Source organism: Chiloscyllium plagiosum, unplaced genomic scaffold, assembly GCF_037043375.1.
Source record: "Chiloscyllium plagiosum isolate Xiang-an unplaced genomic scaffold, Cpla_swu_hap1 HiC_scaffold_5, whole genome shotgun sequence".
Taxonomy (NCBI): Eukaryota; Metazoa; Chordata; class Chondrichthyes; order Orectolobiformes; family Hemiscylliidae; genus Chiloscyllium; species Chiloscyllium plagiosum.
In genome coordinates, this window is record NW_028270143.1 from 70,021,891 (window position 1) to 70,036,357 (window position 14,467).

At 42.3% G+C, this 14,467-nt stretch overlaps 1 long non-coding RNA gene across 1 annotated transcript in view; it reads left to right on the forward strand.

Annotated features, from left to right (window-relative positions):
• The window catches only part of LOC148149957 (uncharacterized), a 43,736-nt gene extending 29,572 nt beyond the window's left edge, over positions 1-14,164 (forward strand). The window contains exon 3 of the long non-coding RNA XR_015757115.1: positions 14,117-14,164. This is a non-coding gene — a long non-coding RNA (uncharacterized LOC148149957). The remainder of the gene's footprint in view (positions 1-14,116) is intronic.
• The last annotated feature ends 303 nt before the right edge of the window (positions 14,165-14,467 follow it).

Sequence of the window (14,467 nt, forward strand, 5' to 3'; positions counted from 1 at the left end):
CAGTGCCTGCGGGTATTTTTCCCAGTAATCTAGAGGCTTCTATCACTTTTTGCTTGTCCTTGTATGAGTGGAAGTGCACTAGGACTGGGCAGGGGTGCTGTACCAGCCCAGTGGTGTATTGCACTGCGATCCGCTAGGCGTTTTCAATCTGCAGTTGGCTGGACTTGATTTGAAGGCCCAGGAACTGCGGCAGCCAGTTTTCAAAGAAGCTGACTGGCTACCCACCTCCTTCACCCTCTGGGAGCCCGACAATCTGAAGATTTGACTTCTGATCTTGACTTTCGAGGTCCTCGACCTGGTCTTGCAAGGCCCGCACCTCCCGCTCCAGTACATGGATCTGACTGGATGAGAACTCGATTGCCACTTCTGAGACCGGGGTTCGACCCTCCATGTCCTCCATCTGCTCCCGAGGCCATGGAGCTGCCATTCATGCTTCTGCAGCATGGACGCGATGTGTTAGGCCTGGGCACGGATCTCCTCATAGATCTCCTTAATCGCAGCCCCAACCTTCGAGATTTGGAGGTGCCGGTGTTGGACTGGGGTGTACAAAGTTAAAAATCACACAACACCAGGTTATAGTGCAACAGGTTTAATTGGAAGTACTGTGGTTGATGATGAAGGAGCAGCACTCCGAAAGCTAGTGCTTCCATTAAACCTGTTGGACTATAACCTGGTGTTGTGTGATTTCCAACCTTCGAGGCAAGTCTCGCCATCGCTCCCGTCAATTCCTGTGAGTTCAGGAAAATTTGCAGTGTGATGTAACTGAAATTATACATTGAAAAATTGATTGTCTGTTAAGCCTTTCATCTGTTGGAATACAGTGATAATTTCACTTCTTTCATGTGTAAATCACAAAAGCTTTTTTTTTAAAGTTGCATTTTCGGGTTAGCTTTTAACAATGGTGATAGCTAGACAATATGTTGAAGGTGTTGGCCCCCTGTGTTCTCTGTCTACGCCATGATGTTTCGATTGATTCTAATCTAAAAAGTGAGATAACAGAGTTTTACATAAATTCTTCCAGTTTTGAGCTCACTGTATTCTAACAGATGAAAGGCTTAACAGACAATCAATTTTTCAATGTATAATTCCAGTTACATCACACTGTAAATTTTTGCTATAAATTCTGTGGTACGATCGAGCCCTCCACTACCATCTGATGAAGGAGCGTTGCTCCGAAAGCTAGTGTGCTTCCAATTAAACCTGTTGGACTATAACCTGGTGATGTGTGATTTTTAACTTTGTACACCCCAGTCCAACACCGGCATCTCCGAATCATAAAAACAACCAGGAAGTGCTGAAGAAACTCAGCAGTTCTGGCAGAATCTAAGGAGAGAGAAACAGGATTAATGTTACGAGTCCAATATGATTCTTGTTTGAAACCTGATTTTTGATGGCATACACCTGCACCACATCAGAGAAAGTGAGGACTGCAGATGCTGGGGATCAGAGTCGTGAGTGTGGTGCTGGAAAAGCTGAAACTTTATTGCTGGAAAAGCACAGCAGGTCAGGCAGCATCCGAGGAGCAAGAGAATTGATGTTCCGGGCATTCCTGTTGAAGGGCTTATACCCAAAACGTCGATTTGTGATTTTCCAGCACCATACTCTTGCACCTTGACCACATAGAATCAATTACTCTATTTTAAGAGTACTTTCAGCAATCATTTGATTTTGAGCAATGTTCTGCCTACCTTCTCCCTTTCAGAAGATTATAATTTCATTCTCTTCCACTGAAAGGTCATTTCAGATAATACAGTTACATTCACTCTGAGGCATAGTTCGAAATGAATTGGATTTATGATCTGACTTATATTTGATTCTGATGAGTGACCCATTGTCCCCAAGAATGGTTAAGTCACATCTTCGAAAGGTGGTATCTCATCATGGAATGAAATGTATTCTAAAGAAGATTTATCTTCAAAATCTAGGGTTCCTTTCAATTCCATTGCATTCCATTAGCTATGTCTCATTTGTGCAAGGAAGCATTACAAGTTCTGTGGCTCAAAGATTGTTTTTGAATTCTTCACAGTCTCAGGCAATGTTCTCCTTCCTTACATAAGTGTAATGAAACTGGACACTAATTCTGTTAGTGTGTCATTTTTATACTCCATATTTGGAACCATGGATTCCAGCATCAGATAATTTAAAGTCATTTTATATTCTCCTATTATGTGATACTTTGGTGCTTTTGTATCTTACACAACTGATAGAGTCCAATGATTTTCTTTAGCTGTGTTGGCTTTCCATCATTCTCTTTTGCTGATTTTAGATTTCAGTATCTATTACCATCTGGATAAATTGCTCCTGTATGAGATTTTTTTTTGACTGTGACATATCTGAAAAAATTGTATCAGAAATTCCAACTTTGTCTTGAATTAGCTTTTATCATAAATCTCTATAATCTCAAAATTTTGACAATGTGTAAAGATCATTAATAAAGTTGTCACTGATTCTCCAAAAGTTGTATTCTTCTATTAAATCTTGCTGTCATAATTGGTCATTAACAAAAAGTAATTTTCAAATGCTCTTATAATATTGCCGAAGGTATCCTTTTCTTACATTCTGTTGTCTTAAAACATGATTGGCTGTTAGACCTTTGGCATAAAGCGATGTATTCACTTGATTTCCTCTGAGCTTCTTTTGCAGTAGTTAAAGCAATCCTTTATCTCATGAATTTTCTTTCCCCAGGTAGTCCAGATTAATTCCACATCTGAAGTATCTGTGGTCTTAAGTCTGGAGGTCTAACATCTTTCTCCACTGTCAATTTCTTTACCAGTGTAACTTCTCTTGTTTAAATGATTTACTTCAAAGATATTGAAGAATTTTACAATATTTTATGTGGATGTAGCTGATTCTGCTGTTTGATATTCCAAATTGTAAAATACTTCAATTGTTTTGAATGCTGAATCATGTACACCAAATAAATGTTGTAATTTTTAAAAGTATTAGTTAATAAAAATAAATTGGTAATAAAGCTATGTTGTTTCTATGATTTTTAAAAAAGTTCTGTCTTATTTTTCTTTTCAGACTTTTAAAAATTTCTGTTAATTATGGTTGACAATATTGTAAATATTTTGGAATTTTTCACCTATTTTTGATGAAAAGATATTTTCAAATATTGGAATATTATTCAATGTTTAAAATGATGGAATTCTGTATTTTTAAAATCTTTTCCAAGATGGAAGAGAGGACTGTTAATTTGTGACATTTTATTACTTCCTGGGGGTTTGGCACCCATTTTAACAATACTTAAGTTTTATGCCTTTTCTGTTCAGCTTCCATGATATTTTGCCATTTTAAGTTGAGAAAATAGTGCTGTGCTGTTTTTTTCACCAGTAAGATTATTTTCAGTTGCATGACAAAAATGTATTTTCCCACTCTAAAACAAATGTTATTAATAAACATTTCCTATGCCTTTGACTTTTTAACTTTAATTAGTCGTAGTATATTGCCAATTTAATATTTGTCTCATTGAGTGCAGCAAAGATTACTTTTCAGTTTTTCCCAACAATATTAAATGATTTTAATGCTTATTTATTACATACAATATCCTTCTTTTCAGTTTTAACCTAAATATTTTCCTTAAATATAACAGCTTCTACCCTTCTCTTGAGGGACTAATCTTTATTTGGATGATTCTGGATCAGTGGTGCTGGAAGAGCACAGCATTTCAGGCAGCATCCGAGGACAGGCAAAATCGACGTTTCGGGCAAAAGCCCTTCATCAGGAATAAAGGCAGAGAGCCTGAAGCGTGGAGAGATAAGCTAGAGGAGGGTGGGGGTGGGGATAGAGTAGCATAGAGTACAATAGGTCAGTGGGGGAGGAGATGAAGGTGATAGGTCAGGGAGGAGAGGGTGGAGTGGATAGGTGGAAAAGGAGCTGGGCAGGTCGGACAAGTCCGGAGAAGTCAAGGGGACAGTGTTGAACTGGAGGTTAGAAACCAGGATGAGGTGGGGGAAGGGGAAATGAGAAAGCTGTTGAAATCCACATTGATGCCCTGGGGTTGAACTGTTCCGAGGCGGAAGGTGAGGCGTTCTTCTTCCATGCATCTGGTGGTGAGGGAGCAGCGGTGGAGGAGGCCCAGCACCTCCATATCCTCGGCAGAGTGGGAGGGGGAGTTGAAATGTTGGGCCACGGGGCGGTTTGGTTGATTGGTGCGGGTGTCTCGGAGATGTTCCCTAAAGGGCTCTGCTAGGAGGCGCCCAGTCTCCCCAATGTAGAGGAGACCGCATCGGGAGCAACGGATACAATAAATGATGTTAGTGGATTTGCAGGTAAAACTTTAATGGATGTGGAAGGCTCCTTTAGGGCCTTGGATAGAGGTGAGGGAGGAGGTGTGGGCACAGGTTTTACAGTTCCTGCGGTGGCAGGGGAAAGTGCCAAGATGGGAGGGTGGGTCGTAGGGGGGCGTGGACCTGACCAGGTAGTCACGGAGGGAACGGTCTTTGCGGAAGGCGGAGAGGGGTGGGGAAGGAAATATATCCCTGGTGGTAGGGTCTGTTTGGAGGTGGTGGAAATGTCGGCGGATGATTTGGTTTATGCGAAGGTTGGTAGGGTGGAAGGTGAGCACCAGGGGCGTTCTGTCCTTGTTGCGGTTGGAGGGGTTGGGTCTGAGGGCGGAGGTGCGGGATGTGGACAAGATGCGTTGGAGGGCATCTTTAACCACGTGGGAAGGGAAATTGCGGTCTCTAAAGAAGGAGGCCATCTGGTGTGTTCTATGGTGGAACTGGTCCTCCTGGGAGCAGATACGGCGGAGGCGGAGGAATTGGGAATACGGGATGGCATTTTTGCAAGAGATAGGGTGGGAAGAGATGTAATCCAGGTAGCTGTGGGAGTCGGTGGGTTTGTAGAAAATGTCAGTGTCAAGTCGGTCATCACTGATGGAGATGGAGAGGTCCAGGAAAGGGAGGGAGGTGTCAGAGATGATCCAGGTAAATTTAAGGTCAGGGTGGAATGTGTTGGTAAAGTTGATGAATTGCTCAACCTCCTTACGGAGCACGAGGTGGCGCCAATGCAGTCATCAATGTAGCGGAGGAAGAGGTGGGGAGTGGTGCCGGTGTAATTACGGAAGATCAACTGCTCTACGTAGCCAACAAAGAGACAGGCATAGCTGGGGCCCATACGTGTGCCCATGGCTACCCCTTTGGTCTGGAGGAAGTGGGAGGATTCAAAGGATCCTAGTTTCTAACCTCCAGTTCAACACTGTCCCCTTGACTTGTCCGGACTTGTCCGACCTGCCCAGCTCCTTTTCCACTTATCCACTCCACCCTCTCCTCCCTGACCTATCACCTTCATCTCCTCCCCCACTGACCTATTGTACTCTATGCTACTTTATCCCCACCCCCACCCTCCTCTAGCTTATCTCTCCACGCTTCAGGCTCTCTGCCTTTATTCCTGATGAAGGGCTGTTGCCCGAAACGTCGATTTTGCCTGTCCTCGGATGCTGCCTGAATTGCTGTGCTCTTCCAGCACCACTGATCCAGAATCTGGTTTCCAGCATCTGCAGTCATTGTTTTTACTTTATTTGGATGATATCAACTGCTATTTCCCAGGTTTGTAACTTGTATTCTTCTTCTTGTAGCTTTGGTAATAACACTCTGCTTGGTCTATACAAACAGATTCAGTATTTTCTTCACAATTTATGGCTGTTTTGTGCTTCACTAAGCAGGTTTGGTACTGCTGTAAGGTGTATACCATTTTGAAGTGTGGGTTGCTACATTCACAGAAATTTACTTGTTTTTTTAAGGTGCTGAATATTTACAAATAGATTCACAGTTTTCTTACTAGATTTGTTTTTACTTTCTTCACCTCAATATGGCTACGGCTTTCATAAAGCTGAAGATTTCTTCAGGAGCTCGCCATTGTGAACATATAGCAAAATCTACACTGCTGTCTGTATGATACTTATTGTGGTCATGTTCATCAGAACCATCTGAGATCCCTTGGATGATTCACTGCTGCCAGTCCTTGTTAGTGTTATTAGTCTAAATTACTGATATCAAGGGGAGAGGATGTCTACACAAAGTCTTCAGCTGGAGAGAGGCTTGGTCTTGTTTAACAGAATAGGTTTATTACAGAGTAATGACTAGCTAGCTATGTTACATCTGAATTTCATGATAAACTTTTCTAAGGTATCTGACTGGACCTAAGAATAAGTACACATGAATGCTAACTATCTGGATTTAACATTTGATCAACTTGAACCAAACTAGTAACAAACTTTCGATATTCTTATTAGTAGATAAGATAAGCTTATAGATAAGCTCCTGTGATGTCAGTTAACCCATTTCAATATTAACAGCTTTATACAACATTGTGAGGTCAGGTCCTTGTGGAAAATCTATTGCTCAACATAGATGAGGGGTTAAACTTGACGACCTCCTGGTCTCTAGCTTATTTTTGCATCATGCACTGTATTTAACATGGCGAATTCCAGACACCAGATATGTCTGAAAATAAGATAAAACAGAATGAAAGTGGCTTGTTTGGAAGGCAAAGAACAAAATTCAAGGGGAAGTCACTGGGGGCAAAATTAAAGTACTGTTATCAATGCAGGCAGATCACCATTGCCGGCAGAAGTGCAATTTTACACCGCCTGTATTTCTGAAGGCAAGTCACATAGTTGCTGCAGTGGTCTTGTGATTATTCTGAATATTATGCTGTGGCAGAATCACTGATACCTAACCATGAACGAGTACAGAAAACAAGGTTTTCAAAATCCACAAGTGGAGATCTCGATGGAAGAGGTGGAAAGAAGAGATTTCTTTTATTCTTAGGGACTGGTAGCAGAGGTGCTGCAGAAACATGTCAATGCTGAGAAGATAATGGGAAGCGATAAGGTCAATACCAGGATTGTTACCCCCACGGACCTGGATGCAGTGAAGGAAGAAGTTTTTAATGTGAGTTGTTGAGGTCAGGAAAGCATCTTTAAGTGCCATACTTTAACAACAGCACCATCAACTTCATCCATTACTCAATTCACTGCACCTCCATCACTCAGCCACCAGCAAACTGTAGCACTTCTCACACTTTAAGTTCATATGCTTTATTTCTCCCACACACACCTCGAACTGTTGCTACCTCACATCTCACAGCTTGTACACACTGGCAGCTATTCAATCAGAATCGTCACATCACTCAACCATTCTCCATTGATGGGAGAAGTTGGAACTGTCTTTCTTGGAGAAAAATAGAGATTTGACTGAGGTATTTAAAATCATGGGGAACCTGGACACAACAGAAAGTGCTAGGGATAAATATTTATATTTAATAACTGTGTGAAAGACAGGAAGATGTAGAATTATTTGGGCATTTTCTGGAAAGTAAAGTGGTTTTGGAAATGAAGTCAACATTTTAATGTGTGGTGCAAGCTATCTGTCGTTTACAGAATTCAGGCAAATTTGGAGAAAAGGAAAGTAATGTATTAAATGTGATAAGAGGTTGCGTTCATGGTCCCTTACTGTAAAGACTGGTTTTGAAAAGACTATGCAGCCCCATGCTAATAAGAATATAAAAACGTAGAGCAGGAATAGGCAATCAGCCCCTTGAGCCTGCACTGCCATTTGATATGATCGTAGTTGATTCCATCTCAGCCACAACTCCACTTTCTTGCCAACTCTCCGTAACTCTTCAACTCACTACTAATTAAAAATATCTCTATCTCTTCCTTAAATTGACTCAATGTTCCAGCATCCACACACTCTACAGTAGTGATTTTCACAGATTCACAACCCTTTGAGAGAGGTAATTTCTCCTCATCTCTGTTTTAAATCTGCTACCCCTTATCCTAAAGCTATATCTTCTCATTCTAGATTTCCCCACATGAGGAAACATCCGTTCTATTTCTACTTTGTTAATTCCCTTTAGCATCTTACACACCACAAATAGACCTCCACTCATTATTCTAAGCTCCAGACAGTATAGGCCTAAACATCTCAAACTCTGTTCATGAAACAAACCCCTTATGTCTGGAATCAATCTAGTGAACCTTATCTAAACTGCCTCCAATAAAATTACATCCCTCCTCAAGTACAGGAACCAAAATTTTATGTATGGGGACCACAATTATATCTCTTCAGATGTGGTTCTCGCGAGTGCCTTGTACAATTGCAACAACACTTCCCTACTTTTATGCTCTGTTCCTTTAATAATAAATGCCAAAATTCATTTGCCTTCCTTATTACCTGCTGTACTTGCATACTAGTTTCAGCAATGCACGCATGAGGACACCTGAATCCATCTTCACCTAAGCACTCTGTTTTTCTCTATTTAGATAATAGAACTTTCTCCATTTAGTTGCCTTTCCAACAGTTGCCAAGAAAGCCCTTTTGAACTTAATCAGTCAGTAATGAAGACAGCCTAGAATCTGCAAGTCTCTCACCTTCTCTCCATACAAATGCCTGAAATTCTGATAAAATTTTCAAATATAGTAGTTTGACTACATCAGAAAACCTTAAACAATGCACAGTGACTGTCTTTAAAGACTTGCATCCAGGTTGGTTGCAATCAGAACTGAAATTGTTCCATCAGTCTACATTTCTCAAGTTCATCAACATGAGATCTGATGGACCACAGGAAATCATCCTCTATTAGTAAACCATTGACGAACAGGAGTGGATCACCATCCCCTCCCCACGTTTGAAACCATCACCTCTAAAAAGACTGTTGTCTTTTGTGTTGTGCAAATGTATCTGTTTGGAAATAAGGGACTATAATTTTAATTCTGGATTATAGCTTAGATGTTAGCCAGTGTTTGCCACTTGTTTTAAGAATATTATCTTAAATTGATTGTTTTAAGTCTCTTTTAAAAAGCATGGTGGGAGTCTCTTTAATTCTGGATAGTATTCAGAGAGTAGCAGATAATCATTTTATTTATTAGATCAAAGCTCAGCAGATCTGGCGGTATCCATGGAAAGAAATCAAAAGAGTTAACGTTTCAGGTGGAGTGACCCTTCCTCAGTGATTTAAGGTAGTTGGCAAAAGAAGCAATCGGACAAACGTCACATGTGGCAAGTGATTGAATTCTAGAATGCATTGCCTGAGAATCTACTGAAGGCAGGCTGAATCTAGGTATTCAAGAGATTCATTATTTGAAAAAGCAGAATGTGCAGGGTTCCAGGGAGAAGGGAGGGCAAATGACAATTGATGCATAGCTTGTTAGGAGAACTGCTGCAGGCACAATGGCCTGGATGCCTCCTTATGTGCTGTCCAATTCTGTATGAATTGCACCACTCACCAACATACTTCCATCTTTCTTGCAACTAGAACATGGCATACAATAAGTGGCAACATAAATTAATCGAAGAGGGAGAGACATGCCTTTATGTCTTAACTCCTGGAATGAAAAGTACTGATCTTTTATAGGGATGAGAATTGTTGTGAAGCTTCCTTATCCTCTTCCTTCTTCTGGCAACTTGCTGTCTTGTGTGTGGCCTCTGCTCATTCTTACAGTCATCCTCAGTTCCAAAGGCAAGCCTACTGCACCCATGTCTGGACACAATTGTTCGGGCAAAAACCAGGAAGGCAGCAAAAAATATTTCAGTACCTGCCAAGCCACACACTGTAGACTCCAGCATCTTGAAAGAATGAAAATCACAAAACATTTATACAAAATAGCAAGTGCCAAAATAAAAGAAATTCAATAACTAACCTCCAAGTCATTCATGATTCCTTTAAATAGTGTTCATTTGGGGTTGGTGCAGTAGACCTTCAATCTTTTGAATGTGTTCAGTTGTTTGAGGTTCCAAGAATATTAGCTGGAGTTTTGAACTCCAAAATGGCATTTCTAATGTCAAATGTGACGGAGCTGATAGCCTACCAGTATTATCACTAGATTATTAACCCAGTTAATGTTCTGGAGACCTGGGTTTGATCCTTCTCTAGTAGATGCTTGAATTTGAGTTAAATAAAATATTTCTGGAATTAAGCATCTATTGATGATCATAAAACCATTGTCAATTGTTGGGAAAACCCATCTGGCTCACTGTTGTTCTTTAGGGAAGGAAATCTGCCATCCTCATCTGGTCGGGCCAACAATTGTGGTTGCCTCTCAATTGCTGGATGAAATGGTCTCGCAAGCCATTCAGTTGTATCAATCGCTACACAGTCTCGAAGAAACTTGAAAGGGTTCAGAAAAGACTTACAAGGATGTTGCCAGAGTTGGACGATCTGAGCTACAGGGAGAGGCTGAACAGACTGGGGCTGTTTTCCTTGGAGTGTCGGAGGCTGAGGGGTGACCTTATAGAGGTTTACAAATGTGTGAGGGGCATGGATAGGATAAATAGGCAAAGTCTTTTCCCTGGGGTCGGGGAGTCCAGAACTAGAGGGCAAAGGTTTAGGGTGAGAGGGGAAAGATATAAAAGAGACCTAAGGGGCAACTTTTTTACGCCGAGAGTGGTACGTGTATGGAATGAGCTGCCAGAGGATGTGTTGGAGGCTAGTACAATTGCAACATTTAAGAGGCATTTGTATGGGTATATGAATAGGAAAGGTTTGGAGGGATATGGGCCGGGTGCTGGGGCAGGTGGGACTAGATTAGGTTGGGATATCTGGTCGGCATGGACGGTTTGGACCGAAGGGTCTGTTTCCATGCTGTACATCTCTATGCCTCTATGATTCTAAATGAAACTGGACAGATCACCTGGTAACGATTTAGGCACCAGAAAAGACAATAATAGAAATGCCCTGTTGACCCTGCAAAATCCTCCTTATTAACATGTGGGGCTGGTGCCAAAATTGGGAGAGCTGTCTCACAGACTAGATTCAAGATTAGAATGGTGCTGGAAAGGCACAGCAGGTCAGGCAGCATCATCCGCTTTTTGCAAAGACCGTTCCCTCCGTGACTACCTAGTCAGGTCCACTCCCCCAACAACCCACCCTCCCCTCCTGGCACCTTCCCCTGCCACCGCAGGAATTGCAAAACCTGCACCCACACCTCCCCCGTCACTTCCGTCCAAGGTCCCAAAGGAGCCTTCCATATCCATCAAAGTTTCACCTGCACTTCCACACATGTCATTTACTGTATCCGTTGCTCCCTTTTACACTAGGGAGACTGGATGCCTTCTCGTAGAGTACTTTAGGGAACATCTCTGGGACAAACGCACCAATCAACCCCACCCTCCCGTGGCCGAACATTTCAATTCCCCCTCTCACTCTGCCGAGGACACGCAGGTCCTGGGCCTCTCCATCACCACTTCCTCACCACCTGACGCCTGGGGGAAGAACACCTCATCTCCCGCCTCGGAATCCTTCAACCCCAGGGCATCAATGTGGACTTCACCAGTTTCCTCATTTACCCTCCCCCCACCTTACCCCAGTTAACCTTCCAGCTCAGCACCATTCTTATGACCTGTCCTACCTGCCAATCCTCCTTCCAACCTATCCGCTCCACCGTCCTCTCTGATCTATCACCTTTACCCCCACCTCCATCCACCTATTGCATTCTTAGCTACCTTCTCCACAGCCCCATTGCCCCCCCTCCCATTTATCTCTCCACCCCGGAGGCTCCCAGCCTCATTCCTGATGAAGGGATCTTGCCCGAAATGTCGATTTTCCTGCTCCTCGGATGCTGCCTGACCTGACGTGCTTTTCCAGCACCGCTCTAATATTGACTCTGATCTCCAGCATCTGCAGTCCTCACTTTCACCTGTCTCACAGACTAGTCAAGTAACAGCCTGACAAAGTCATACTCACAGAATCCCACTTTACAGACAATGTCCCAGCCACCACCATCATCATCCCTGGGTATGTCTTGTCTCACTGGCAGGATAGACCCAGCAGAGATGGTGGCACTGTGGTATACAGTCGTGAGGGAGTCCTCAACATTGACTCTAGACACCATGAAGTCTCATGGTTTCAAGTTAGACATGGGCAAGGAAATTTCTTTCTAATTACCACGTACCATCTTCCCTCAGCTGATGAATCAGTACTCCTTCATGTTGAACAGCACTTGGAAGTAAGAACTAAGTGTGGCAAGGGGGCAAGATGTACTCTGCGTGGGGGTGGGGGTGCAGATTTCAATGTCTACCACCAAAAGCAGCTTGGCAGCAGCACTATTGATTGAGCTGGTCAGGTGCTAAAGGATATAATTGCTAGACTGGGTCTGTGGCAAATGGTGAGGGAAACATTAAGAGGGGAAACACATACTTGACCACATCCTTATTAATCTGCTGGCTGCAGATGCATAGTCCATGGCAATATTGGTAAGAGTGACCACTGCACAGTCCTTGTGAAGACAAAATCCTGTCTTTACATTGAGGATATCCGGCATTGTGTTGTGTGGCACAATCACCATGCTAAATGGCTCAGACTTTGAACAGAATGAGCAACTCAAGCCTGGGCATCGATGCGATGCTGGGAGCCATTAATAGCAGCAGAATTGTACACCAGCACAATCTGCAACCTCATGGTCCAACATACCGCCCATCCAAACATTAGCATCAAGCCAAGAGATCGACTGTGGTTCAATCGAAAATTCGGGAAGGAATGCTAGAACCAGCACCTACACACCCAAAGATAAGCTGTCAACCTGGTGAAGCTACAAAGCAGGACTACTTGCATGCCGAACAGCATAAGCAGCAAATAATAGTCAGAGCTAAGCAATCCCACAACCAATGGATCAGACTGAAGCTCTGCAGCCCTGTACATCCAGTTGTAAATTGTGGTGGACAATTATAAAACTCACAGGAGGAGGAGGGTCCACAAATATCCCCATTCTCAATGATGGAAGAGCCCAACGCAAGTCCAAAAGGTAAGGTTGAAGCATTCACAGTAATTTTCATCCAAAGGTACTGAATGCATGATCTATCTGAGCCTCCTCCAGTTGGCCCCAGCATCACAGATACCAGTCTTCAGCCAATTTGATACACTCTATGTGATATCAAGAAACGGTTGGAGACACTGGATACTGCAAAGGCTGTGGGCCCGGACAACATTCTGGCAATAGTGCTGAAGACTTGTGATCCAGAACTTGCCCCTTGCCAGGTATAGTTACAACACTAGCACCCACCCAACAAAGTGGCATATTGCCAAGTATATCCTGAAGACAAAAAAAAACAAATCTAACCAAACCAATTACTGCCCCATCAGTCTACTCTTGATCATCAGTAATGTGATGGAAGGTGTCAGCAATAACCTACTTAATGATACCCAGTTTGTGTTAGACCACTCAGCTCCTGACCCCATTACAGCCTTGGTTCAAACATGGAGAATAGAGATGAATTCCAGAGGTGAGGTGAGAGTGGCTTCCCCTGCCATCAAGGCTGCATTCGATCAAGTGTGACATCAAGGAGCCTGAGCAAAACTGGAATCAATGAGTATTAGGAGGCAAACTCTCTATTGGTTGGAGTCATACCTGACACACAGAAAGATGGTTACGGTGTTGACAGTCATTTCAGCTCCAGGACACCTCGGCAGGAGTTCCTCAGGATAGTGCCTAAGGCTCAACCATTTTCAACTGCTTCATCAATGACATTCTGTCCATCCACCTTTTCAGGAATTAAGGTTAGACTTTCTTCTGAGAACATGGTTGTTGAATTGGATTCAAATTGTAGCTCTTTTGAAAAGTATTTTCATTCTGTAAGGTTCTGATCCAACTATTTGCACAGTATCTGCAAATGCACAGAGTAAGCACAGAATTGTCATATGGGGAGCGCATCTAAATAGATTGCAGAAGTTTGGTATCTGGTAAGAATAAGTATTTTCTAATAAGCGATGAGTAAATCTGAAACTAAAATTTGGTTCAGTAATTTACTTAAATAGAATTTTAAAACATTCAGAAGGAACTTCAAAGTAGTCCATAGAAGCTGCCAGTAGGTTATTGTTAGTCAGCTGTGATTGTCTGAATAGGAATGAATTACTTTGTACAGAAATTAGAGAGATGAGAAAGAGAAGGTATAAAATACAGAGTATCTGCTGATACATGTGGTAAATAGAGCACAAAAGAAGTGAAGCAAAATGCTGTGGTTGGAGATTTGAAGAGAAAAAAAGGCAAGTGTTGGAGAAACTCATCAGGTCTGGCAGAACCTGTGGAGAGAGAAATAATTAATGTTTTAACATGGTGACTCTTCTTCAGAATGATTCTATTCAAAACTTTAACCCTGTTTCTATTTTTTCATTTCAGATTTCCAGCATCAACAGTGTTTTGCGTTTAAGGAAATGGATTCTTTGGTTACTTTAAGAAACTAAACTGAATGAAGTCTCTGTCACATTCTGTTTGTATCGCAAGAGAAGGGAATGTCACACTTCATGTAAACGTGAGACAGAATGTATTAAAAATCTGTGTTCTGGTGTTTCTGTGCCTAGTGCAAGTTTGTGTAGGAAAATAAAGAAAAATTACAAACAAATAATATAGATGAAGGCAATAAAATTGCTCTGGACAAAGATATGGTTGAGCAGGTGGTGTGGCTGGACTGCAGCAGGAGGTGTTGGACAGAGAGATTGTTCTGAACAAACAAACCTGCACTTGGCATCT